General features: G+C 48.0%; 1 protein-coding gene across 2 annotated transcripts in view; it reads left to right on the forward strand.

Annotated features, from left to right (window-relative positions):
* The first annotated feature begins 4,177 nt into the window (after nucleotides 1–4,177).
* Nucleotides 4,178–27,462, forward strand: part of Mapre3 (microtubule associated protein RP/EB family member 3) — a 49,503-nt gene continuing 26,218 nt past the window's right edge. The window contains exon 1 of one of the 2 annotated variants that reach the window (XM_051172605.1): nucleotides 4,178–4,354. The gene's annotated coding sequence lies outside the window, so the exon portion shown is untranslated. The remainder of the gene's footprint in view (nucleotides 4,355–27,462) is intronic. The other variant, XM_051172533.1, reaches the window with a different exon arrangement.

Raw genomic sequence — 27,462 nt, forward strand, 5'->3', positions numbered from 1 at the left:
TGTGGTGGTCCACATGCAGAACCCCAGGCCTGATACAGATGTGGTGGTCCACATGCAGAACCCAGGCCTGATGACATGATACAGATGTGGTGGCCACATGCAGAACCCCAGGGGGCTGATACAGATGTGGTGGTCCACATGCAGAACCCCAGGGCTGATACAGATGTGGTGGTCCACATGCAGAACCCCAGGGCTGATACAGATGTGGTGGTCCACATGTAGAACCTCAGGACTGAAGAGGCCAAGAGAAGTAGATCCCTGCTACTCACTGGCCAGCCAGCCTAGCCAACTTGTCAAGATCTAGGCCAGGGCAATACTCTGTCTTTGAAAAATTAAAAACATGAGCCACACCTAGAGAACAACATTCAAACTCCAGTGGAGTCAGTGAGAGAGCCTGCCTCAAAAAATAAGGTAGAGGCAGGATGTACTGGTTCAAACCTTTAGTTCTAGGACACACACACACACACACACACACACACACACACACACACACACACACACGGTCCATACTTTTGTCATACAACTTGACCTTTCTCCCATTGCCTTGCCAGGGGTGTGTTTGTGTGTGTGTGTGTGTGTGTGTGTGTGTGTGTGTGTGTGTGTGTGTGTGTGTTTCTAACAGGATGAGAATCAACTATAGAATTTTGAAGCTAGGTTATGAAAGAGATTCTGCTTTTCTCTTCACTGGAACATCTACCCCTAAAGCCTTCAATGACTATGTTGCCCAACTACCCTGAAGCCTCCAGATGGTAGGAAAACCAAAACTAGCTCTGAGATTCCATGAAGACAGGAGGTTATCCAGAAAGGCCCTGATATATAAGGCATCATTTGACTGCAAGGACACTAGAACCAGCCAAATGAGGTCATCTTAAACTCCTAGCCCACAGAAATTAAGATAATGAAATGATTGCTTACACCATAGAAGTTATGGTGGCTCGTTCTGTAAAATCAGATAAACGAACAAACCTTAAAATGTTAACACAGAGAGCATCTGGGAGACGACGGGATAAGTAGAGTGCTTTCTAAAATGACCCTCTTGCCTGTGATGAGAGATGATGACTCAATAGTCACAGTCTTTCATCTCAGGATTACTCAGGGTTTGTCTACACCACTCAGGTCTACACCTGCAGCTTCACAAAGGGGAGGAAAAGGAACTGAGTTTGTAATCCCACCCCTGTATTCACAGCATCCAGACACCTTGTGGGTACGAGCCATCTCTGCTCTCCAGTTCTGTGGCCAGGGGCAAGTGTGAACTGTGATCTACCTTTCTAACACTTTCTCATGGGAATTGTTTGTCAAACAGAACTTTTCCCTGAAAATTGATTTAAATGGGAGGGGAAGGAGAACTACTAATTCACTAGATGTCAGGTCTCCTATCTCTCTCTCTCTCTCTCTCTCTCTCTCTCTCTCTCTCTCTCTCTCTCTCTCTCTCTCTCTCTCTCATCTCTAATCTGTCTCCTCCATTGTGTGAGAAAATTCCTAGCCCACTGAAGTTAAGATAATGAAATGACTGTTTACACCATAAAAGTTATGGCGACTTGTTATATAAAATCAGATAAGTATCAAACCTTAAAATGTTAACACAGAGAGAGTCTGGGAGACGGGATAAATTGAGCAATTTCTAGAATGATCCTCTTGCCTCCTGTGTGATGAAAGATGATGATGTCAAAGCACCAATTCAGGGAGACTACATCAATAGTCCCTACTAATCCTAGGATAGAATTCATGGAAACCAGACAGGGAAGCTTGGAAGAGAAAGGCTAACTCCTAAGTCACTCAAAGAAAGCATAACATCTCTGGCATGTCAATGTGTGTTGGCACATATTTTTTTTACATATTTTATTGGGTTCTTATATCTACCACCCTTGTCCAAGCCAATCCCTTCCCACACTCCAACGCCAGGTAAAAGAGACAGAGGTTAGAGGGGAAAGGAGATGTAGGCTTCTTTAGACTACTTCCTGCTGACTAGGGTGGTTGGGTTTCTTGGGGCAAGTCCAATCTTCATCGTCAGGATATCCAGCAAACCATCAATAGCAAACCTGACAGTAAAAGCAGCAGCTGGATGAAGCAGCAGCAGCAAGGGGGGAGAGGCAGGCAGCAGGGAGATCAGTAGCCGTTCTTCCTCCTCCTCCTCCTCTTCTTCCTCCTCTTCCTCCTCTTCTTCCTTCCCCTTCTCTTCTTCCTCCTCCTCTTTCTTCATGACCCAGTCCATCTCTGGGCTCTGGCATTTACACCCTCTCAGGAGTCCCCAGAATTCCAAACGTAATCTATCTGCAGCTGGCAAAACTCACACCCCCTGCTAGTGCCCAAGACAATCACTATTTGGCTGCTGTGTGCAATATGAGGCAGCCCCATATCCCACACTTGGTACTAAAACATAAACATGCTTATATAACATAACTGGGTTTTTGTTTTGTTTTGTTTTTTTAAGAAACCAAAACTCTCACTACAAACGTGTCCGGAAGAATCCAAAGGAATGTAATCAGATTACGCTTGTATTCATACAGAGTGTGACTAGAGTCAGGAAGGGGAGGAGGAGGAGGATATCTTCAATCAGTGTGAACGTACACTTCAGTGGAAATACTTATGGCTGTGTGGAAGGGAGGGCTGCAGAAAGTGAGGCTTCAGGAGCTAGGAAATGCCGGAGCCTCGCTTATTAGATGACCAGAGTCTTGGTACGAGTGTGGGCCAGCTAAAATAGCAGCTGCAGTAGTTAATGACAAAGTATGTGCATAGACAAGGAAGGTCTGGACTGAGAGTCTGAGGCGGTTAAGTCAGAGAAAGGGGGAGAATGAAAACCTTTGTCTTCACTTGAGTCAATTACATAAACATTTAGTGGGACGCTTCTGTGTGTCACATTCTGCCCTAGATGCCAAGGCAGCTGATGAATAAGACAGAATTCCTGCCCACTAGGACACGGAGTCTGACTGCAGAGACGGAAAGACAAATGTAAACGAAGGACACTACGGTAAAACGTGTGTAACAAAAAAAGGTGTGCACACGGAGGGTTCAGAGGAGACTGTAAGGCATCCATGGGACCCTGGGCTAGGCGAGGGAGAGACAGAAGACGTCTGTACCAAGACACCAAGCCGATGAGATCTCTCAATGCTGCTGGCCAGGACGAAGTCCCAGAGACACTAGTGTGGGCCAAGGACTGCAGGCATTGAGAGGAAGAGGAGGTATCAAAACCTGGAAAAGAGCCACCAAAACACACTTGAAACAAGGAATTTGGGGACATGAATGGGCATGTCGAAGAAGGACCTAGGCGTGAAGGAAAGAGTCCACACCAGCTAGTGGGCCAGAGGAAGGAACAAGAGCTGCTGGCAGGTGCACCGGGAGAGCGACTATACGGTGGGTAAACACGGAGGGGAAAGCTGAGCAGAGATGGTGCATTCAAGGCCCACCGAGCTACCGGTCTTTTGTTTTTGTTTTGTTGTTGACAGAGTATGTCATTCCATAGGCCAGGATGGCCTTGAGCCATCCTCCTGCCTCCACCTCCCAAGTTCTGGAATTTTAAGCGTGAGTCTATAATTCACTAGGCTGGGAGAACCTGTCTCAAACAAACGGCACACAAACAAACCCCTCAAATATGTGTTTTAAGTGCCATTCTGTTAGCCCGACTTAGGGGTGAAGGTGCAGGCTTCCTGTGGGAGGCTAAAAGGGGTGTTTGATCGAGGTAGAGAAAACTACACTCCTGTGAAGATTAGAGTAACAGACCGCGATTGGAAGCCATAAAGCCAGAAAGATCATCAAACCCGGCTTCGGTCCTCCCACGTCAGCGAAAGAGAAGAAACAGTCTCCACTTTTGCCTTTGCTGAAGCGGTGAGAAAGATCCCACCATCCCGCTACTGCGGAATCAGGAGTAAAGGCTTATTCCTTCAACTAGACAGGGTGGAGGAATTGTTACCCTGTTGCTAAGGAAAAAGGAAGGGGCTGTTCCCAGTTGCCATGGTTACGAGGTAAAAGCGTTCCCTCGGTACAGCCGTACGTTTACCAGGCGGTTTCTTCTCCTCGTAACTATGGCGATCTAGAGGGATTGTTCTCATCTCCCGCACCTCTTGCCGCCGTTGCTAGGACGAGGTAGAGGTAGGGGTTGTCCGCCTCTCGCCGCCCGGTTGCCGTGGAGACGGCGGGTGCCTTGGCCCCGCCCGCTCCAGCTGACAGCGGTGGCCGCATCGCGCCTGCGCAGTGCTCTCGTCCCCCGCAGTCTCTGTGCGTTGAAGCCGGAGACCGCGGCGGCCTCTGCTAGGACCCTCCGCCCCGGAGCCGCCGGCCGGAGCCGCAGCCTCTGCCGCAGAGCCCCCGCCTCCCGTCCCCCTCCCCTGCCGCTTCCGCTGGAGCCTCCTCGCGCACTGTGAGTCGGGGCTGAGGCCACGGTCGCCGTGGGGCTGAGTCAGCGGGAGGCCCGGGCCGGGCTGGGGGAGGGGAACCGGGCTCCCCATCTCCGCCAGCCTCCACCCCCACCCGTGTCCCGTTCCTCAGGTCTTCCGTCCTCGGTGGCCCCCTCGGTGGCCTCTGGAGCCAGGCCTCCCCAGCCACTCCTCCTACCCTGTCCTCCCTCTCTCCTTCCCTTTGGACTCACCTAGGGGTTCTTCGCCTCTAGACGTGGCGCTGTCGCACCTTTGCCCATGGCCTTGTATTTTCCCCCAAACTCCCTCCTGTCTGCCCTTGTCCCTTGTCCCTTCTCTTTCCTCCGGGGCCTGACATCTCCAGGCGTCTAGTTTCCCTAAGTGATATGCCCGAGAAACAGTGACAAGGGAGACTGCCAGTGGAGACTTGGAGGAGGGGGACGTTGTATCGGTCCAAACCTTGGGACCCCAAGGTACTTACCCACCCGCGCTCCAGATCTGCTCGTGCCCGAATCGGCTTAGGAAAGCAGGCCTGGAGAGTTTAAGGAGCTGCAGAGAGCCGGCGTGGCTTTCCGAATAGGTTTTGCTGAGAGGGGTCAAGCTATGTTGTGAGCACAGGGCTCCTGCATGGTGGCCTCCTAGTGTGCTGAGCCACTGCCCTGGCCACACTGTGCTGGGAAGAAAAGGGAGTGGAGGGAGGGGGACGCGGTTGGTTTGAGAGCTTAAGTTCTCGTGCTTCCAGTGCGGTTTTTTGTGAATAAGCATCCTTCAGGACTCTTTTAATGTCTTTTCTTTAAAAAGTCACATTACAACCTTGGTATACATGAGGTTTGATTTCAGACCGGTGATAACAACAGCAAGTGCTTACTGATTATATGAGGCGTTTCGGCAGGACTTTTTTTCCAATACTTGTGTATTTGGTGAAGAAACCAATCAGGCAATCGGGGGTTTTGACAGTCTGTTTAGAGCGGCACTGGGGAGCGGCTGAGAGCCCCTCAAGGAGTAGCTGAGGCCTGTATCCATGCCTCCTGCAGCTCTGAGGCTTGGTGGGGGCTGTTGCCTGGTGGGAGCAATTCCCAGGGTTCTGTTTGCCACCCACCAGCTTGCCCATTTTGCAGTACCTAGTGTTGAAATGGAGTCCCAAGCTATTTAGAAGCTCAGCTGAAGCCAGAAAGTTCTTCCCAGACATGCCCCAACTCGAGGGCTCATAACTACTGTGTGTATCTCATTGCCAGCTTCCTTTGAGTTCTTTTTGTTTTTCTCTCAGACTTCAATGTAGTGTTAGGAAATACATGTAAGGCAGTTCTAATGAACAAGGGGCGTTGAGTCTGTTTGATTATTTTTGTTTGCTTGCTTGCTTGTTTGTTTAACTCCAGGCTACAAAGGAGGGGCGTAGTTCACTCCTAAAACTCATGCTGAAAGACCCGCTCATTAGGAGTTTCTGAGATTGCAGAGATTTTGCTCCTAGGCTCTGCTCACTCATGGCCTATTGGCAGCCTCCTCAGGGCCACTCCCTGCCCCCATGCCTATCAGATTAGTTTACAGTAGCAAAGACGGCTGTCACCCTAGTTTTAAACATAGAGATGAAGTTCAGGAAAATGACAGGCCCCCATCCAACAGTGGAGTTTGTTCTGTTGCAAATGCCAGTCTGGGGTTTGGCGGGATGCACCTGCCTGTGGTGCAGTGGGGACTCTGGGGCCTGGGAGCTACATTCCTTCTCCTGGTCTTCTCCGTGGTCGCATAGCTCGCCCAAATACCCGAGGAGGACAGGAGGAGACAGCTGTGCTGGAGAGCTGCTCTTCCTGGGCTGAGTGTATTTTGGGAATCAGTGTTATTACTGGGGTGGAGGGTGGTGAATTAAGCAAGAAAATGTGTCAAGGCTAGAGAGACCAGGCAAGGGTGAGGTGCCATGTTCCGTTTGCAGTTTGCTGGGTGATAGTACCTTTTCAGAGCATCAGAGCGGCTTTCATATGGCTTGATTCGCCTTTGAAATCCATACCAGTGTTTTATGAGATAATGACTGAATGCTTATAAACTGATCGTCTTAAGAAACAAGACTGGGACCTCCCTTATAGGCCTGCCTGGCTGCTATTGTAGGTAATTGTTCAGATCAGGAAGAGGGGCATGGTTTGGATAAAGTCAGACCAAAAGGTTGTGTGCCAGACCTTGTGGTTTTATAGCACTGTATTTCCTTGATCTTGAGACAAACCTGACATTTACTGACAGCTTTTAGGTAAGGTGTGTGTGTGTGTGTGTGTGTGTCTGTGTGTGTGTGTGTGTGTGTGTGTCTGTGTGTGTCTGTGTGTCTGTGTGTGTGTATGTGTGTCTGTGTGTGTATATGTGTGTCTGTGTGTGTGTGTCTGTGTTGTGTGTCTGTGTTGTGTGTCTGTGTGTGTGTGTCTGTTGTGTGTGTGTGTTCAGAGCTATATCCTAGTTTCAGAAGCATGAAGCAGGAAGCCTTGAAGGAGATATTTGTGTGTCTTCAAGTTAGAGTGACATTTCCGCTTCTCTGAAGATGCAGGGCTGCCCCACCTAAGAGCCTATACATTGTCAAGGTGGGCATCTCTGAGGCCCTTCTCCAATCCCGCGCTCTCTGTGGGCTCAGGTGATTAACTAGACGCAGGCAGGCTAGTAGCCACTGAACAAAACGAACTTCCCATATGAGCCATATGAGCCATAATAGGGTACTCTCCAGAAATGTAGCAGACCTCTTATGAGTTATCCTTGAATTTAGGCAAGGAGCATTTTTCAGAAAGTGAGCAGAAGATGTCATTTTGGGGACCAGAATGCATGGGCTGTGGTTTATAGACATGTCTGTGAGGATCCTAGAGTCATTCAGAGTGATAAGAATTCACTAAGTGAATGTTGAATTTCTCTCCCTTTAGAGTGTGAGAACTGGGCAGGACACAAGATGTCATAATGTTCTCATTTCCATGTTTTGATGAGACACTAAGAGTTAAGTGACTCGACTAATGTAGGAAGTATGTGAAAACACTGTCAACTGTCACCATGCAAATGACTGCTGGTGATTATTAGTGTCTGACTCAGGATTAGAACTCACATTTCCAGACTGGCGCTATTCTACATTGCCACAGCACTGCATTTGTCACTCTTAACAGTACAAAGGGCTTTAATAAAAATAATTTGTAGTCTGTAATTAGCCCTGTAGACAAAGGCTTCTTTTATTGTCTGAGATGTTGCAAGGCCAGGCAGAATGTAATGTCAGAGTGTCTAATTAAATATTTATTCTTGCCACCTTAAAAAATAACAAATTTTCCTCACACATCCTAACTTCGGGAGGTCTTCTTTTTAAAAATATGCATCCACTAACAGAAAGCAAATACAGAGCTGGGTGTTGAAGTCTTCTCAGCCTATCCTTGAGGCTGCTTCATTCCGCAAAGCAAGGAAGAGAGGGTTGAAGTGGGGCTGAGAATGGGAGCGAGAGAGACAACATCAGGGCTCCCTCCCAGCTCTCAAATTAACATTGCATAAGTCCTGAGAGCCACGCGGATTTTGCCTCCCCATCCTTTGGAAACTGAGTTGATCTGGCCTCTCCAGACAGGTAGATCTGAGCACAAATCCCAGTCCTTCTACTTCCTGGCCGTGTGACGCTGAGCAGGTTACATAACTGCTAGGTGTTAGTTTTCTGGACGATGGCCATCCCACAGTTCTCACCTGTAAGCCTGGATGGTGGCTGTCCACAGGGCTGTCAGAGGATGCGAGTAAGCAAAGCATGTAGAGTAGCTGCTTGGTAGCCGGCAATCATTGCTTCCCTTTACTGGTGCCGTGCATTTAAAAGTAACGCCTCAAAGTTTGACATGAGAAGCCCATCTTTTCCTCAGAGCCTTGCTAATGTTTTCCACAGAAGCAGAGATTTGTCTCGGGAAGACTTGAGAGTTGCAGTGTCCTTTCAACTGCCAAATGAGAGAGCGTAAAATGAAATGGCCCTTTGTCTCGGTGCGCTCAGCTGACTTGGTTGTCTGACAGCATGGCCAGGCCTGAGCTGTTGACTGGAGCAGAACACAGGCTGATGTGTTGTGAGGATGCTCAGTCCTCCTGCTGGGGAGGCTAATCTGAGGAATAATCCTAATCTGAAATAGAAAAGCTGCTGAGGGCTGGCCTGCGTTCCCGTCCCCTGCCGTGAGCGGCGCACATGACCCATGCCTTTGCTCAGATCAGTCTCTGACCCCGTGGGATACAGAGGTCATGGGGAAAGAGCTCTTCCTCCTAGGACTGAGGAGAGGTAAGGGGAGGTCATTCTGGATGGAGCAGTTGCAGAAAGACTCAAGGCCTTTACCAAGCCATTGGCAAAACACAGAGGGATCCAAGTTCCTAGATCCAGTCCATTTATATACAGGCCTCTCCAGACCAGCTCTGCAGCAGGCAGAGGGGCCGCTGCCATGTGCAGCCTCAGGTTCAATCCCCCGTCCTGCAAATAAACTTGGGAAATACTTACCTCTGGGAGGCAGGATGTGGGTGTAGGGAAGGGGAAAGGAGACTCAAAGGGAAATTTACGTCCTGTGCTTCAGTATTGGGCCTGTTGTTATAAAACACACAGTTTCATGACGTGGAGAAGGTCAATAGAGTTGATAGTGCGCGTATCACATAGTGCACCTGTCAGTAAACACATTTTAATACAAAACCCCGGCTGGAGTGCTCAGCGACGGGGCAGTCAGCGCTAGGTCCCTTCCTTCCACAGACCAAGCCGGTGGCCGAGCCAGGCTCGTGGGTGAGGAAGGGCCCTCTGAAGTGGCTGCTTCCCAGCAGCCCAGAGTGCTTAATGAAATGCCTACTTCGCCAGTCTCCTTGTCCCTTCTGAGAATAGTCCCCTCCTCTGACCAGCTGAAGTAACCATTACTTCCTAATAAGATAATTTAAGTGGCATCTGCCCACGTGACTTTTCCAGGAAGTCTGCGAGCTGGACATGGAATCCCAGCACTCAGGACAACCTGGGCTACACATTGATTCCTCTTCTCAAATAATAACAACATTTTAAATCCTGTGCCTCTAACATCACAGGAGCTTGAAGCTTCAGGGGACCTCGCTGGAGTATGGATACATTCTGAATCAGGCCTGGTGGACCTTTTACACAGTATTAACAGTATCTGGCTAGAGAGATGGCTCAGCAGTTAAGAGCACTTGCTGACCTTATAGAGGCCCTGGGTTTGGTTCCCAGCACCCACATGTTGGCTCACGGCCCTCTGTAGGCATCCATGTGGTGCATATCCGTGCAGGCAAAACGTTCAAGCACATCAAATAAGTAAATCTAAAAAGAAAGGAGGAAGAACTGGCTCATACGGCGTGATAACAATTCACGACGTAGTGCTGAGTTTTTAATTTTGTCATCAGTTGACCAGTTGTCATTTTCAGCCAGGTGTCCTGTTGACCATAGAAAGATGACAAACTTAGCAGTTGAGAGTATGCTTTTGGGTGCTTACCCAGAAGTTGCATGGATTGTGCTGAGTAATTTACAGTCCGTCACCTAGTATTCCCTTTGGCTAAAAGTACAGGTCTCCACAGTAGCTGGCCAGGGTTGGTGAGGCATCCAGTGGCCAAGGGTGGATTTTCCCCAGTGTGATGTTGGCTGGCTAGTTCTTCCACACAGTAGATGGTGTCTTCCCCAGCTCCATGCTCTACCAGCTTTGCCGAGCTGCCTAGATGTTGTTTTCCAGTTTATTGTCATAGCATCAGTGTTCTAAGCTCTGGGTGCTTCATTTCCCTCAAGTATATAAGGATTTAGCCATCTGAAATGTTTTGACTCAATACAAAATTGTTTTTTTTTTAAGATTTGTTTATTTATTATGTATACAGTGCACAACCGATCATGTTATAGATGGTTGTGAGCCACCATGTGGTTGCTGGGAATTGAACTCAGGACCTCTGGAAGAGCAGTCGGTGCTCTTAACCACTGAGCCATCTCTCCAACGCCAAAATTATGTTTTTCATGAAACTATTTCTTAATATATAGAAAATGCATACCACTTATATGGTATGATTAAAATAGTTGAGCAAGAAGCATGACTCTAAATCTGCCTAGTAGTTCAGAATATATATGTGTGCATGTATGTGTGTGTGTTTGTATGTGTGTGTATGAGACATGTAGAGGCTTAAAAGGGCACATATCCTTAGAACATAAGTTGCCATTTTCAGACTATTTAGGACCTTTAGTTAAAGGAGTATTTAAATTATGTAGATTTTTATTAATACATTAATAATATAAAATATTTAAAACAACAGACTTGTTAGCAGCCAGAAGTGTTGGGCATGGTAGCCTACACCTTTAATCCTAGCATTTGGGAAACGGAATTAACCAGATCTCTGTGAGTTCAAGGTCAGCCTCTCCTATGTACTGGTCTATACATAATTCCAGGCTAGCCAGGCCTACAATGTGTGACCTTGTCTCAATCTTCCCCGCCCCACCCCCCAAAAATAAGTAAAACAACCAGAAGTATTAAACACTGAGGACTGGTCAGATTCACAGAAATAAAATACTACATAGGCATTAAAAACATTCATCTAGGGCTGGAGAGATGGCTCAGAGGTTAAGAGCACTGACTACTCTTCCAAAGGTCCTGAGTTCAATTCCTAGCAACCACATAGTGGCTCACAACCATCTATAATGAGACCTGGTGCCCTCTTCTGGCCTGCAGGTGTATGTGTAGGCAGAGCACTGTATACATAATAAATAAATCTTTTTTTTTAAGACATTCATTTAATAATATTATTGAGCCCTTGTCTCAAGTGCATGCATGTGCTCACACTCACACACGTACTGACATCAGAACTTCTTATAAAACAACGTCTTATTCAAAGCAAGCTATGAAATAGTATGCCAAGGATGCCATCCTATTACGATATGAAGTATGAAAAGATACCAGGAGACTACCCACCAATTATAAATGATTGTCATTGAGTGTGTATTGAGGGTTTTCTTAATGTTTTTCTGTTTTTTTAAGCTTTTCCTTATTAAACATCAGTACATTTTACCTTTAAAACCAGCGACACAGATCTCACATAATAGAGAAGTCTCTCTCTCTCTCTCTCTCTCTCTCTCTCTCTCTCTCTCTCTCTCTCTCTCTCTCTCTCTCTCTCTCTCTCTCTCTCTCTCTCTCTTTTTTAATCACAAGATGTTTAGGCTTTAAATGTTTACAATGTTTCTTTACTATGGGGTATGCACACTCCATGAGGGCAGCTCACAGATGGTTCTCTGTTCCCTCTTTCCACCATGTGGGCCTTGGAGAGCGCACCTGGGTCCTCAGGCTTGGCTGAAAGCACCTTTAGTCACTGAGCCACCCCATCCCCTCCTTGTTCAGGATACTCGGGGTTCATTTGTTATTTTGAGGCAGGGTCTTCTGTGGCCCAGGCTGAGTTCAAACTTGCTGTGCACCTGGTAGATAACCTTACCTGTACTGAGCTCATCGGAACGAGCCACCGTGCCTGGCTTTATGGGTTGCAGGGCTTCATACATGCCACTGAGCTGCATCCCTGGCCTGGCATTCAGGCTGAGTGGCTGTTCGCGCCACCGTCACCCGGATTCTGTACACTTCTCTGAGGTGGTTCTTTAGGTAGTGCTCTCTTCTTTTGAGAGAGGACAGCATGTGCCTTAAGCATGAATGTGTCTTAAAACCACAGCTGAACAGCTTGAGTCCATCTACAAATGAAACAGTCTCTCTTGAAGACATAAGATGTCTTCATCTTATGACAAGAAAGTGAAAATTGGGCTGGAAAAATGGCTCAGCAATCTCGAGCCCTGGCTGCTCTTGCAGAGGACCCGGCTCAGTTATCAGCACCCACATGGACGCTCACCACTATCTGTAACCCCAGTTTCAGAACACCCAATGCCCTCTTCTGGCCTTCTTGGGCACTGCACATGTGTGTTACATATACATACATGTACACAAGGCACCCAAATAAAAATATCAATAAAGATAAATCTTTTTAAAATAGGTCTTTAAATAGCCTTATTTGCCTCTTAGCTTTTGCTGTCTAAATTTATCAGCTGGAAATGACAGGGGCTCTGGTTTTGGTGGCCTGCCTTTCCAGGAGTCTCTGAATGGCCAGACCCCAGTGCTAGTGCTCTGAGGCCTTCCTGTAGGCTTTACTTTGTGCTGGATGTACATATTCCTGTTGGAACTGTTTTCAGTTTCTGCTCACACCTGCATAGCCTCCTTCCTTTCTCTGTCCTTGGTCCCATTTCATTTGTCCATCAGCTCAGAGCTCCCTTTTCCTTCCAGGATAGATGTGGCTGTCTGGTTAGGCTGTTGCCAGTAGTGGGGTCTGTTCAACTTTAAACTCTAGGGAAGAGATACGCCTGCCTCCTCCAGGGGATCCAGGACGTGGAGTTGAGAGGCATATGGCCTGCCCCACAGCTTGGCCTGTGTTGCAGTAAATGTTTGCTAAGCAGGGTCTGTCTCTTCTGACTACCCTAACACTCATCCCAGATGGGGCAGACACAAGGCCTGCCACCTGCAGTTATTAGTGAACAAGTCTTTGGTCATGGCTGGCTGGAAAGGCTCCACTACGAAGTGATTGTTGAACAGTCACCTTATCTCGAGGCATTGTTGTCCTGGTCACCTTGTAATATGATATAAGCATAATATAATGTCCCAGTCACCTTGTAGTGGTGTTTCCTGATGGGCCAGAAGTGAAATCTTAGCTGTCTTTAAGTCAGCAAGATCATAGTTAGGATTAATGTGTGTGTTGCCATGTGGAAGAGGCAGGTCTTGGACCACTAGATGGAATTTAATATTCCTTCCACATGGGTAGTGTTGTGCTGAAGGCTTATCTCCAGGGGTGTAAAATGTACCTTGCAGCCAGACTTCCGGGCAGCACCAGACTCTTGGCTGACAGCAAGCCCTCATCCTCTTCCTTGCAGGTCTTTGCCATTTGCCAAGGACTCTGATTTTGTCTCTGATTTGTTCTGATTTTAGATCCGTAGCATTCACAGCTGAAAGCTCGCACTTGGGGCATCCTATTTCCACCCTTAAGTGACAGGACCGCTGCTAAGGATGGAGATGTGTTAAGCTGGCTCCAAAATAGCAAGCTATAGTGTCGTGAGACAACTCGATACGACTTGTATTCCCCAGAAAGTGTAGCTTCCAGGTTCTAGGCTATTCTTACGTTGTCATCACGAGGCCTTGTAAGTCGGGCAACAGTGCCTCACTGGTGTTTTCTCCGACTTGTATGCAGTACGTATGATTGCTATGCACTCATGGTGATCCAGCTAGCTTTTAGTTAGAGTCTAGTGTTACAGTTGTTTTAAAGAGGTCTTCGCGTATTTAGTGGCATTAAAGAATAGGAGCTAGAGCCCTCCCCCCTCCATGTCTATGGATTCAACCAGCCAAAATGCAAACCTTGAATTCTCCATATGTGAAGGGAGGTGTAGTCGTTGGGAATTACAGCATGTGGTCATTGCTTTAAGTATTACGGGTAATATTCTGTGTCCTCCTGCACCATCCACTTGACCCTGACCCTGACTTAGCTTGGGGGGGGGGGTGGCTATGGCTAGGCTGTTTTATAGAAGAACTGAGCACAAGACGACTTTAGCATCCACTGAAAGGTCCTGGAGCTAATCGCCTATGAGATTGTGTACCAAGGGACAGCTGTATTTGGAGACAACCATTCAGTGCAAAGGAGAAAGGAGGCAGTAAAGAGTTGTCTTTGCGACACCAGGGAAGGGAGCCTTCACAGATGAGGGCACTTCTCCCTCTGAGACTGGTGGAAAGAGAAAGTGGCTCTTTTTACCCACTACGTAAAGTTCAGGGAAGATGGCTGGCATCCTGGTAAGAAATGACCTTCGCTTCTTCTAAACCAGCGAAGGTTGCTTGCTGAGGAGGAATGAGGGGATTGTGGTGGGAGATGACGGGTCTTCAAGGCCTGAATTAACCACAGTGAGGACTTAGCCTGGGCATTTGGAGATGAATAAACATGTTATTGTTCAGGGCAAGGGCCCATTTGGGCATATGAATTCATAATGCGCCAGGTCTCCGTGTTGGCCAGAGACACAGCAGGGGGCAGGGGCACCAGGATTGCTGTTGTGTGGCATTTTCCAGACAGGGTTTCCAAGGAGGCAGAATTTAGAATAGCTATGAAGCAGCCTGCCCTAAGGCCAGAGGTGAAAGAAAAAGATCTAGATTTAAGCGCAGCTGGCTGGCCATCAGAATGAGGGGGCAGAGTAAGTAGAGGCCCCAGTGGGAAGAGAAGGCAGATTTTGAATGAGGGAAGAACCACAGAAGGTTAGAGACCGAGGAAGATCTTCAGTGGAGTCTAAGTTCTAGCCATGGCCACTTTACCTGTGTTTACCTTTGTGTGGTGCCTGGAATCGTTTTAAATGGACATGCCTAACTAGCTACATTTTAACAGCTAAACTCTCAAGAGAGGAGGCGGGGCTTTGTGGCGCAGTCTCGCTGTGACACTGATGAGGGAGACATGGAAATGGAAGGAGATCTAGCTCTGTGAGTTGTTGGAACTGAGAGGAGCCTCTGAGTGTCAGCGGTTCCTCGGTGGTCCCAGCTTGTCACCACGATGGAGGTGCCTGGCCCTCGCACGCAGAGCTTAAACTTGAGGCGCTGGCTTCCTGGGGCTCCACAGCTGTATCTTAGATGTGCAGCTGTGTGTGTCAGCTTGCTTCTTGTCCTCTGCCCACATGTACTTCCCAGCCAGTTTTGTTTTGTTTTGTTTTTTGTTTTTTGTTTTTTTTTTTTTTTTTTCGAGACAGGGTTTCTCTGTGTAACCTTGGCTGTCCTAGACTCACTTTGTAGACCTGGCTGGCCTCAAACTCAGAATTCCGCCTGCCTCGGCCTCCCAAGGACTGGGATTACAGGCATGCGCCACCACGCCCAGCCCAAGCCATTTCTTTATGGCCCTTTGTCAGCAAAGGACGACCATCTCTGTCTCCACACGATCAATGGCACCCTGCCTAGACCTAAGTGCAGTCTGTGAGTGGATTTCTGCCTTTACTTATACCCAGAGCACAGTACTTGGTGCGGTGTGTAAGCTGTACAAACTGTATGTAGCAGTCCTTTATTTCTCACTTATTTTCAAGGTGGCCTAAGGCCCTTGCCGCCACTGACTTCTCTGTCCTGATGTCCTTCTAAATCACCTACTTTGCCGACCCTGACTGATGCCCTTGCTGTGGCCTTTCACATGCTAGACTCAGATTACTCTTATCCTGGACAACTGAAGGCATTCGCCCAGCTAGTGCTGCGGAGCGGTCACGGGGCTGGTGACCAGACCCACAGGGTGGAAACCTGAGGGAGGTCAGGTGCGAGCCTGAGTGAGCAGCTGGAAAAGCCGGCCTGCCTCCTCCTTCCCTGGGCCTAAACTGAACCTAAGCCTTCCTTGCCTGGATGCTGTGTTGGTGCCCTTTCCTGAAAGCTGGGGCCTAAGCAGGAGCCTGGCTCCCAGCCAGTCCCCACAGGAAGGAACAAACAGCCGTGTGCAGGCCTCAGGCCAGGTGGGGTAGAGCAGAGGCGCATTGTTTTACAGGGAGAATCAAACAGGCTGTTTGTAAACAAGCCTCATTCATGGCGTTTTCTCCCCCTTTCGCCTACCCTGCCTGGGAGAGGATCATTAGTGCTTGCCTGGTGATGGTAAAATCAAGGGAAAGACCACAGCTAATGGACTGCAGTGCAGTAAAGAACCTGGATCCTGGACCTAGGAGATTTGGGCTTAGAGTTATGGGGCTTTGAGAAGGCCATAGCTCTTTGGTCTTGGTTTCTCTTCCTGTACCATGAGCATGCTCTGTGTGTGCTATGCCCTCTTCGCAAAGCATCCTTCCCTGGCTGGTTTAAGCTGGTTTTCCTTAACCTCGTCCATTCTGGCCTAAGTGCTACTCACACACAAAGCATTCTGTGGTGTCCAGGCCTGTCCACTGTGGTAGCTGCTGTAGTAGCTTCCTGTCCCCGTGACCAGATACCTTCAGAAATCAGCGTAGAAGGAGGAAAGGTGTATTTTGACTCACGGCTTCAGAGGCTTCAGTCTGGTGTCAACTGTTGTTGTTGCTTTGGGCCTGTGGCAAGAAGAGTGTCATGGCGGGCGTGGAGAGGGGCATGTGGTAGAGCAGAACTGCTCACTGGTGACCAAAGGAAGGGAGAGGGGAGGAGGGGAGGGGAGGGGGGAGGGGAGGGGAGGGGGAAAAGGTAGGGAGAAAGGGGAGGGGGAGAGAGGAAGAGAAGGAAGAGAAGGAAGAGAAGAGGGAGAGAGAAAGAGGGAGGGAGGGAAGAAGAAGGGGGAAGGGAGAAGGGGCAAGGGGGAGGGAGGAGAGAGGGAATACACCCCGGTGACCTGACCCCGTTTGGGTTCTACCACCTAAGGGTTCCACCCCTCCCAATAGGACCATATTAAACCAGGCCTTTAATAGGTGGGACGTTGAGAGACATTCCAGATCCAAACTATAGTAGGCCCCATGATAGGCTTTTCCAGATCACAGTCATTAACAGGCGAGAGCAGTTTATTGGGTTGTAGCCATTGTTTTTAAAATGAACAAACCAGGAACTGGGGATATAACCCCCAACTCATGGGATGCTGAGCACCACATACGCTGAGATGGTGGTGCACACATAATCCTGGCACCGAGGAGGGGGCGAGGCAGGAGACCAGAAATGTAAGGTCATCCTTGACTACATAGTGAGTTTGAGACCAGCCTGGGCTAGGTGAGACGTTTTAGCTGCCCCAACCCAAGAAAGAACAGATCGGAAAACGCTGGCAGCCAGTTACTTATGTTAAGGATGCGAGTGCATTAGTGAGTCATTTGCTGCTACATGCACATCTGGCTATACGTATGTTAGGTTATAAAATGTATTTTTATAAGTAGATTAAAGGCCTCTGCTTTAGACGTGTTCTCTCCCAGTATTTGTCCTTTGTAATATTTAATGTGCTACAGCAACAGTTTATAATTATCTACAGTTGTGGGTGTGATTACGCATAACTAACAGGCTCCTTGAGGCAAAGACCAAGACTGACTGACTCATCCACATAAGAATTGGTGATGATTTGGATGTGTCATCGTGTGTGTATGTGTGTGTGTGTGTGTGTGTGTGTGTGTGTGTGTGTACACATATGGTCTGTATGTCTGTGATGTTCGCATCTGAACACATATGTGCAGAGGCCAAAGGAGCATGTCGGCTCCATCCTCTACCCCTCTTCACCTTCTTCCCTTAAGGCAGAGTCTCTCACTAAACCTGGATCCAGACTGGCAGCCAGCAGGCCCCAGCATCTCTCCTCTCTGCCTGCCACAGCGCTGAGGCTACAAACACCATCTTCAGTCTGTGTGTGGCTCTGGGGGCTCGAACTCAGTCCTTAACACTTGCACAGCAAGGATTCCCCGGCCCAGGGGGATAGCTGAGGATCAGCTTGGCATTGCTTTCTGGCTTTCAGAGCTGTGCTGTTGCCAATCCTTCATCCTATAGAGTGTCCCTGGAGTGAGCAGACAGTGACAGCGACGGTGAACTGAAAACCTCAGTCAGTAATGACACTGGAAAGTCCACCCAGCCCAGCTGTTGGAGGCAGGAGGCAGGCTAGGACACATCTGAGCACCCTCCCCCAGCAGCAGCTTCCATTCTCTTCGGGGCCCTTCTGTTGGGGTCTTGAGGACTGAAGCGCTCATCAGGGGCTGCCATACTTTTCCTTGAGAGAATTCTCTTGAGAACTTTCGTGCCATTGCTTCAGCCCTGTCCTGATAACGTCTGCATCCATGGGTCTGCTTTTTCAGAATTTGAAGGAGAAAAAGGTTACTCTCAAAAGCTTGCCCATGTTTTCAGAGAAACTTTCAAGAGTGACAGATGTTTGAAGTGGGACTCCATTACCTGTCCCCCCAAAAATCACTGCCACTCTTCAGTTGAGCGGTCCCTTTTCCTACACTAATATGTTTTATGTGTTTGGTTGGTTGGGTTTGTTTGTTTGTTTCAAGACAGGGTCTCATTATGTAGCCCTGACTGTCCTGGAACTCATTCTGTAGACCAGGCTGGTCTCATAGAGATCCACCTGCCCCTGTCTCCCAAGTTCTGGGATAAAAGGTGTGTGCCACCATGCATGCCCAGTTCTAATATGTTTTTTTTTAACAAACCAAAACTCGAGGGACTGGAGAGATGGCTCAGGATGAGAATGCCTGCTGTTCTTGCTGTGGACCTAGGCTCAGTTCCTAGGACCTATGGTGGCTCACAACTATCTGTAACTCCAGTTTCCAGGAATCAGATGCCTTTTCTGGGTTCCACAGGTACCAAACATGTATGTGCTGTACACACGTGCACGCGCATGCGCATACACACACATACACACACACACACACACACACACACACACACACGCACGCACGCACGCAAACGCTCAAACACATAAAATAAAAATAAATATTTAAATTAAAAAGAAACACATTGAAATCTTACTAATTTTCATTTATAGGAAAATTGAAAGAGTAGGCTAGGCATGATGGCACACATCTTTAATCTCAACACTTAAGCTGAGGCTGGAGGATTGTGAGTTTGAGGCCAGCCTGGGCTACACAAGATCATATGTCAAAAACTCAGAAAGAAAAAAACTAAAATCATTTTTAATTATATACTCAGAAGTTGTCCTAGGGTAGTTTAGCTGGACTTCAGCACTACCTAGTCTCTTCAAGCAACCCTAAGTAGACACAAACCAGGTGTGTGTGTGTGTGTGTGTGTGTGTGTGTGTGTGTGTGTGTCCCTCTAGGTGACTCTGCACAAGTACCTCCTACAGAAGATTTCTTGCCGCGGCGCTGTTTGCCTTGATGAGCACAGGCTGCGTCTCCTTGCATGTTCTCTAACTGAATTAGAGTCGTCTGCCCCCAGGGTTGTGAGCAGCCATGTACCAGCCCCAGGCCGGAGTCCTGTGGGAAGTGCTGCCCAGTGCTCCCACAGCACTGGTGTTCATTCTGCCCCCAGATTATGTTGCATTATTTCCAAAGACTGAAATAAGATATCAGGAACTTTGTTCTGAACTCACTCTTTGTCCTAGTTAGGGTTACTCTTGCTGTGATGAAACACCATGGCCAAAGCAACTTGAAGAGGAAGGAGTTTATTTGCCTTGTGTTTCCACATCACAGTTGGTCACTGAAGGAAGCCAGGCAGGAACTCAAGCAGGGCAGGAACCTGGAGGCAGGAGCTGACGCAGAGGCCATGGAGGGGTGCTGCTTACTGGCTTGCTCTCCACGGTTTGCTTGCTTGCTTGCTTGCTTTTCTTCTCTCTTTTTTTTTTTTTTTCTTTTTTGTTGTTGTTGTTGTTGTTGTTGTTCTGGGGGTTTTTTGTTTTGTTCTGTTTTGTTTGAGACAGGTTTTCTCTATGTAGCCCTGGCTATCATGGAACTTGCTCTGTAAACCAGACTGGCCTCAAACTCAGAAATCCATCTGCCTTTGCCTCCCAAGTGCTGGGATTAAACATGTGTGCCACCACTGCCCAGCTTCAGCTTGTTTTCTTGTAGAACCCAGGACTATCAGCCCAGGGAAGTGCCCCCCCAACAATGGCCTGGGCCCTCCCCCATCAATCACTAATTAAGAAAATGCCCTACAGGCCAATCTGGTAGAAGCGTTTTCTCTCAATTCAAGTTCCTCCTCTCAGGTGCTGACTTCTGCTTGTGTCAGGCTGACACAGAACTAGCCAGCACACTCTGCGAGGTGCTTCTGCAGTACTCTGCCTTGGCTAGACTTACCTGCAGGTGTCAGACTGCAGAGGAGCTGCAGGGACACCCTGGGTCCCATTGCTGAGTGCTAGGTGCTGCCTGCACGTGCTTCTGCTCTCAGAAAGGCTATTGAAACAGAAAGGCTGGGCTGCTCAAAATACTTTTCTCCCCTTTTGGGGAAGGCCGTTGTCAGAGTCTGCCGGCTCCGCCTGGCCATGCTCCAAGCCACTGAAGTACTGCATGACGTTCTTGCCCACTGTATGTCACACCGTATGTCATAAGAGTCTCTTGTGTGTATCATTTCTCCATGTGCACACGCTTGCACAGGGGGACTCCTGAGAGTTAGTCTGAGCAGGGAGAGCTATTTCTGTAGAGGTGGCATGACAGAAGTAGGCCCCGGGGAGCCACCACAGCCAGTGGGGCAGCTGTCATAACCAGAACAAACACTACAGAGCCATACAATGGAGAGACTTCTCAGCTTAATGGGCCTAAGTGACAGGAGATAATGTGTACAGTGATTTTTCAATTGCACCTCTAAGAACTTACAAATGTAGTTGCTTAGAACAACACAGTACCATCTTAGGGCTCTGGAAGTGGGTTAGTGGGCTGAATGGTGCCTCCCAAAATGCCCTGAATCCCAGAACTTGAGACTATTACTTACTATGACGAAAGAAAGAACATCACTTTGTATGGCAAAGGGGGTAGTTAAATTAAAGATCTGGTGGCACACACAGTTAAACCCAGCACACAAGAGGCAGAAACAGTCAGGCCTCTGTAGGTTCAAGACCAACCTAGTCTACATAGTAAGTTCCAGGACAGCCAGGACTATGTAGAGACCCTGTCTCAAAACAAACAACAAACAAACAAGTAAAGATCTTGAGCCTGGGTATCTTGGTAGACCCTAAATGCACTCATGTCTCCTTACTGGGGATGAGATGTAGCTCAGTAGCTCAGTGGTAGACCACTTGCCCAACTTGTGCAAGATCCTGGGTTCTGTCTCCAAGCAGGCAGGCAGGCAGGCAGGTATGCATGCACACACGTGTGCACATGCACACTCTCTTTCTTTCACACACACACACACACACACACACACGTGCACACACACACACACACGTGCACACACACATGCGCGCGCGCACACACACACACACACACACACCCTTATCTGTATGTGTAGAAGAGGTGGAAGGATTTTGTGAAAGAAGAGGAGACTGTGCGCCACAGAGGCAGAGACTGAAGTGGGGTGGCTGTAGCCAAGGGATGCCTAAAGCCCTTGGAAACTAGAAAAGGAGCCAGGAGCAGATTCCCAGAGTCTTCAGAGGAAGAGGTGCAGCAGGCCAACACTTGGATCTGGGCTTCTGGCCTCCAGGGTGGTAGGGAAATGAATGTGTGGTGTTTTTTAGCCAGCCGCCTGGTGACAGTTTGGTGTTGTAGCCAGAGGACAATTGGTGGGTCAGAGTCCAGGTGTTGGCAGGGCGTTCCTTCTAGAGGCCAAAAGTGAAAACGTGTCTCCTTGCCCTCCTTCACTCGTGAGCCTGAGTCACTCTGCTTCTGTCACTACCCTCCCTCACCCCTCCAGCTTTCCATGACCCTCCTGGGTTCACCTAGAAAATCCAGAAAAGTCTTTCCATCCCCAAGTGCTAAACTTTACCACACTGCAAAGTCCTCTTTGCCATCGAAAGGACAGGGTCAAAGGTTCCTGGCATGAGGGCATGGGTTCTTTGGGAAGCTTAACACAACCTAGACTCTTGAAGGGTGTGGGAGGAAAGGTGGATCTGCTCACCACATCTCAGGGTGTTTCTGGCAGATGCTGTTCCTTAAAGCTTGGGAGAGTCGGAATGAAGGAAAGCACTGGGATTGTGTGGACCACATTACTCTCCCGGGTTCCTTTAGGCAGAAAACATACACAGGTCTAAATGCGCAGTGACTTTTAAAGGCAAGGGTCTGGGACTGGCTGTGAGGCTGTTTGGGGAGAGGCACTGGCACATTGTCCAGATGACACGAGTTCAATCCCCAGGTTCTACAAGGTAGCAGGAGAGAACCAACTCCCAAAAGTGTTGTCTGACCATGCATGCCATGGTACACGTAACATCTGCACACACACACACACAGAGAATTAAGTAATAGGCGACGGTGTGAATGTGACCTGGCTTAGATGAAGTCCTCCCTTGGGGTTTTTCAGGGACAGTGGAGCAGAGGGACGTCTCCATAGCACTCAAGGAGGACGTTTTGTGCAGCCACCAGTTACAAAGCTGGTGAGGAGATATTGTCCGCCAGAGATACAGCACAAGAAGTGAGCACAGCGTGGAGGCCAGAGGTGATAAGAGGTGATGGGCGAGTGTTCATACTGAGAGTTGCGGGCTCTGTGGCAGGTGCTGAGGTTCTCATTGCAAAAGATAGGGGTGTTGGCCAGAAGGGAGAAATGAGGGGCTGAGGAGTGCCATGTTTAGCACTTCCACTTAGAGAGAAGCAAGCATGGGGCCAAGGGACCATGTGCTATTGCTGCTGAAGGCAAGTGGTATTTGAGGCCGCTTGAAAATACAGGGACTGGGGGCCTGGAGAGATGGCTCAAAGGTTAAGAGCACTGACTGCTCTTCCAGAGGTCCTGAGTTCAATTCCCAGCAACCACATGGTGGCTCACAACCATCTATAATGAGATCTAATGTGCACTGTATACATAATAAATAAATAAATCTTTAAAAAAAAAAAGAAAGAAAGAAAGAAAGAAAATACAGGGATTGGAGAAGTGGCTCAGCAGTTGAGAGCACTAGCTGCTCCTCCAGAGAACCCGAGTTCAATTTCCAGCACCCACATGGCTGCTCACAACTGTCTATAATCCAACTTGCAGTGATCTGACACCCTCACACAGACAAACCTCCAGGCAAAACACCAATGCACATAAAATAAATAAATCATACACACACAAACACATATATATATACACATCAAGACTATTAAAAGTGGAGTCCCAATTCTGTTCCCACCTGTCTCTCCAGCTCTGGAAAAGAATGATTTCTTCCTTAGAAGTAAATAAAGCGTCCTGCTTGGAGAGGATGATAAGGCATTTATTATTAATGTTTATTTTCACATTTACAGATGAAAGGCATGCTGACTTCAAAGCGGTAGATTGGGACTAGGAAAGAATTAATTCTTGACGTTAAATTTATTTGCTAGAAAACTCTCACGCCAGTTCTGAAAAGTTTCTCATGGGTGAAATATAAAGTTGAGAATTTCAAAAAGATTTGACAACCAATTAAAGGATGAGTAAACAATTTATTAGGACAGAAATGTTCGGGTTCCTAGGCACCCAAACTCATTTCTAGGACGAGGCCCTAGACAAAAATGACAGCAGGCAACCACATCAGGCATGCCGGGAACAGGGAGAGGTTCTAGCCAGATCTCACAGGCTCTCTGCTGTGCCACCTCCCTGCTTATGCGAGGTCTCACTATGTAGTCCTGGCTGGCTTGGAACTCACAGAGATCACCTACCTCTGCCTTCTGAGTACTGTAACTAAAGGTGTGAGCCACCATGGCTGGCCCACAGAAGCCTTACTTCTGCTTCACCTCCTTTGTCATTATACAAAGATTTGAGATTCTAATTGGTGGGGTTCACTTTTGTTTATATATGTTATTAATTTATTCATTTTACATCTCAGTTGTTATCCCATCCCTTGTATCCTCCCATTCCTCCCTCCCTCCCACTTTCCCCTTACTCCCTCCCCTATGACTGTGACTGAGGGGGACCTCCTTCCCCTGTATAGGGAGGGTATCAAGGCTGCTATCCTTCCTCTGAGTGCCACCGGGCCTCCCCATCCAGGAGACGTGGTCAAATATGGGGCATCAGAGTTCATATGAAAGTCAGTCCCCACTCTCCACACAACTGTGGAGAATGTCCTGTCCAGATCTGGGTAGGGGTTCAAAGTTTGCTGCACATATTGTTCTCGGCTGGTGCCATAGTTTGAGCAGGGCCCCTGGGCCCAGATCCACCAGCCATAATGTTCTTCTTGTAGATTTCTAGGACCCTCTGGACCCTTCTATTTCCCCATTCTCCCATGCTTCTCTCACCTGGAGTCCCAATAGGATGTCCTCCCCTTTGTCCCACTTTCCTGGTAAGTGAAGACTTTCATAGGTCATGCCCCTTGGGCTAGTGTCCAGATATAAGTGAGTATATACCATTTGAGTCTTTCTGCTTCTGGGTTAACTCACTCATTATGATCATTTCTAGTTCAATCCATTTGTCCACAAATTTCGAGAATTCCTTTCACTTTTAAAAAGAGCTTTTTGAATACTTGTTCTAGTTAGAACACAAAGTTAAGGCAGTGGTTCTCAACCTTCCTAATGCTGTGACCCTCTCATACAGTTCTGCATGTGGTAGTGACCCCAACCATAGAATTATTCTGGTTGCTACCTCATAACTGTAATTTTGTTACTGTTATGGATTGTAATGTATATATCTGACATGTGGGATATCTGATATGCTACCCCCCAAAAGGGGTCATGACCCACAGGATGAGAACCACAGATTTAAGGTTAAAAGAACCCATCCCACAGCCACTTTTACACAGACAACACTGTCAACATGCACACACACACACACACACACACACACACACACACACACACACCAGTCTAGATGGCCTAGAACTTACTGTGTAGCTGAGAATTACTGATCTTCCTGACCCCACCTCCCCAATGCTGGCATCACACGCACATACCACCACACTGATCAAGCCCAGGGCTTCGTGCACACTAGCACTGTGCCAGTCAGCATTCCCAGGCCCCAGAGTGTACCTCCTAACCCACTGGCCTGTGCCACAGTAACATGGCACCAGTGTCGCTTGTGAACCAGCTTCCTGATGTGGTGGTAGACGGTGTTCCCTGATGGCTTTTAAATTCAAGGCCATTCCCTCCGTCTCAGCATTCTGTGAATGTGTAAGATAATATCTGTCCCCCTAATTTTTAAATTTTACATATCTGATCATCAGGAAAGAACAATGCATACATTTATCTGTTTTAGAACTGTTGGCAGCAAAAACCAATCAGCTAAGTGTCATAACCTGTGACCTACCCCATTGATGGGTTTTTTTTTTCTTTTTACATCTATATAAGATGGCAACAGTTTTTTCCAAATTTTTGTTCTTCGCATTGCATTTATCCCATTCCAACATTCTGGACCCAAGAGAAAATACTGAAATGAGAGGAAACCACAGAGCAAGCCACCATATCTTGCAGTGACTTGGTTTCTTACTGGTCAGGAGCAGCTGGAAGTTGGACTTTGGGTATGTTCTCTGGAGCTGAGCTCTCGGGCATCACCCTACCTCTGACTCACCCGAGAAGCCTGTGGAAACGCCCACACATCCCCTTCCCTGGGCTGACCTTGGAATCAACATTAATAACAGTCCACTCTGCCCATCCACACTGAGTTCTGAAGGCCTCTGCTCTAAGGGGCTTTCCTTCTTGAGGTCAGACTTGGCTTGAAGAGCTTCATCCAAAGCCAAAAGGGATCCTGCCAGTCCCCAACAGGAAAGGGTCCTGTTCTGTGTGTCCCTTTGACCCAGGAGAGAGCTATGCATGACTCAGCATTACCTGCAGGGAAGTCCCAGCTGTACCATTCGCTGCCACCCAACTCATTCATAAATAGCCTACAATTCTAGCATGGTGTGTTCCAAATTGTTTTGAGATGTCGCTGGCTTACCTCTTTCATTGTGTGATGGTGACTTAGGGTCTTACTGCTGTGAAGAGACACAGTGGCCATGGCAACTCTTATTAAAGAAAACATTTAATTAGGGCTGGCTTACAGTTTTAGAGATTTAGCCCCTTATTGTCATGGCAGGAAGCATGGCAGCATGCAGGCAGACATGGTTCTGTAGAAGTAGCTGAGAGTTCTGCATCTGGATCCCCAGGCAGCAGGATGAGAGTGACACTGGGCCTGGCTTGAGCTTCAGAAACCTCAAAGCCCATCCCCTGTGACACACTTCCTCCAACAAGGCTGAGCCGCCGCCACTACTCCTTCTTCTTCTTCTTCTTCTTCTTCTTCTTCTTCTTCTTCTTCTTCTTCTTCTTCTTCTTCTCCTCCTTCTTCATTTTGTTTTTCAAGACTATCCTGGACTCGCATTGTAGACCAGGCTGGCCTCGAACTCACAGTGATCCACCTGCCTCTGCCTCCCAAGTGCAGGGATTAAAGGCGTGCACCACTTCTTATAGGCCTATAGGGGCCACTTTTGTTCACACCACCACAGATGGCATACCTGAGTTTCCTTTACCCCCTAAGAAGAAAAGGCTATGAAGACTTTATGCTTTGTTGGGCATCAGGAAACATCCAGTAGTCTCCAGAGCCTCAGGAAGGCCCTCCTTGGTTTGGGTACCTTGCTGAGCTGGGCACTGTACAGAAAGCTCTGCATGCTCACCTTAATTGATAATGAAAGACACCCTTTATCTGAGTAACCCAAGGAAAGGGACGATAATATGAACAGAATGACGGGCAGGCGTGACTTTTCTCAGCTTCAGTGTTGTTGCAGCCATGCTGGGAGAGTCAGCTCCCCCTGCCTCTCACACTCTCTGAAAAACAGAAAAAGAGGTCACTGCCTGTTCCCGCTGCCTGATCATCAGGAGTGTTGAGAAGGAGGTCACCGCCTGTTCCTGCTGCCTGATCATCAGGAGTGTTGAGAAGACTGAAATTTTCAGATGAAAGATGATATAAAACTCCAAAGTGAAGAGCCGGCTATAGGGCGAAGCACTGGGTGACTGCAGAGGAGGCTACATGGACCAAATGTGCAGGATGTCAGGATGTCCTCTGCTGCCATGGTGGCTCTGGGACCTTTTTCCCATGCTTGTCTAGTGAAGGATCGGAATCACAGTGTCGCGCAGAAAGGCAGCCTAGTGGAGTGGCTACAGCAAAGCCTTGGAGTCGGAACTAGAATTATGGGGCTGGGGGCAGAGCACAGTCCTTAGATGATTCTGATGCACCCCAAAGTTTGCGGAGCACCTCTACCTTGCCAACATGTATTTACACACCTCCACCCCCAATGCACAGCCTCCTCTCCCACCCAGCCCCCGCTGGGCAAGCATCTTGTCCATTACACGTGAAGTAAGTAGCTCCTGATGAGTGAACCCAGCCCTTCCTTCAAGGCCAGGTCACACATGGCCTTTTGCCCCAAGCTTTTCAGGCTGAAATTACTCCCAGAAACAAAAAGAACCAGTGGAGGGTGGGGCACTTCTCTAGACCTACACAAAAGCATTTTCTAAAACATGTCATTTTTTTATTGAAAATGCTAGTCTACTATCCTAGCAACCATTTCCTTCTTTATTGTCAAGCTGAACCCTGTACTGAGCCACTCAATGCAATTACTTCCACACCATAGGAAACACGTAGTTTTATGTATTTACAGCCAGTTATCCCCATAATTTTGTTAAATGCTTTCTTTCATATATAATATGGGAATAGCTGATGTTCTCTATGTCACAAAAAAATTAAGT

This window comes from Acomys russatus, chromosome 1, assembly GCF_903995435.1.
Source record: "Acomys russatus chromosome 1, mAcoRus1.1, whole genome shotgun sequence".
In the NCBI taxonomy this organism is placed as follows: Eukaryota; Metazoa; Chordata; class Mammalia; order Rodentia; family Muridae; genus Acomys; species Acomys russatus.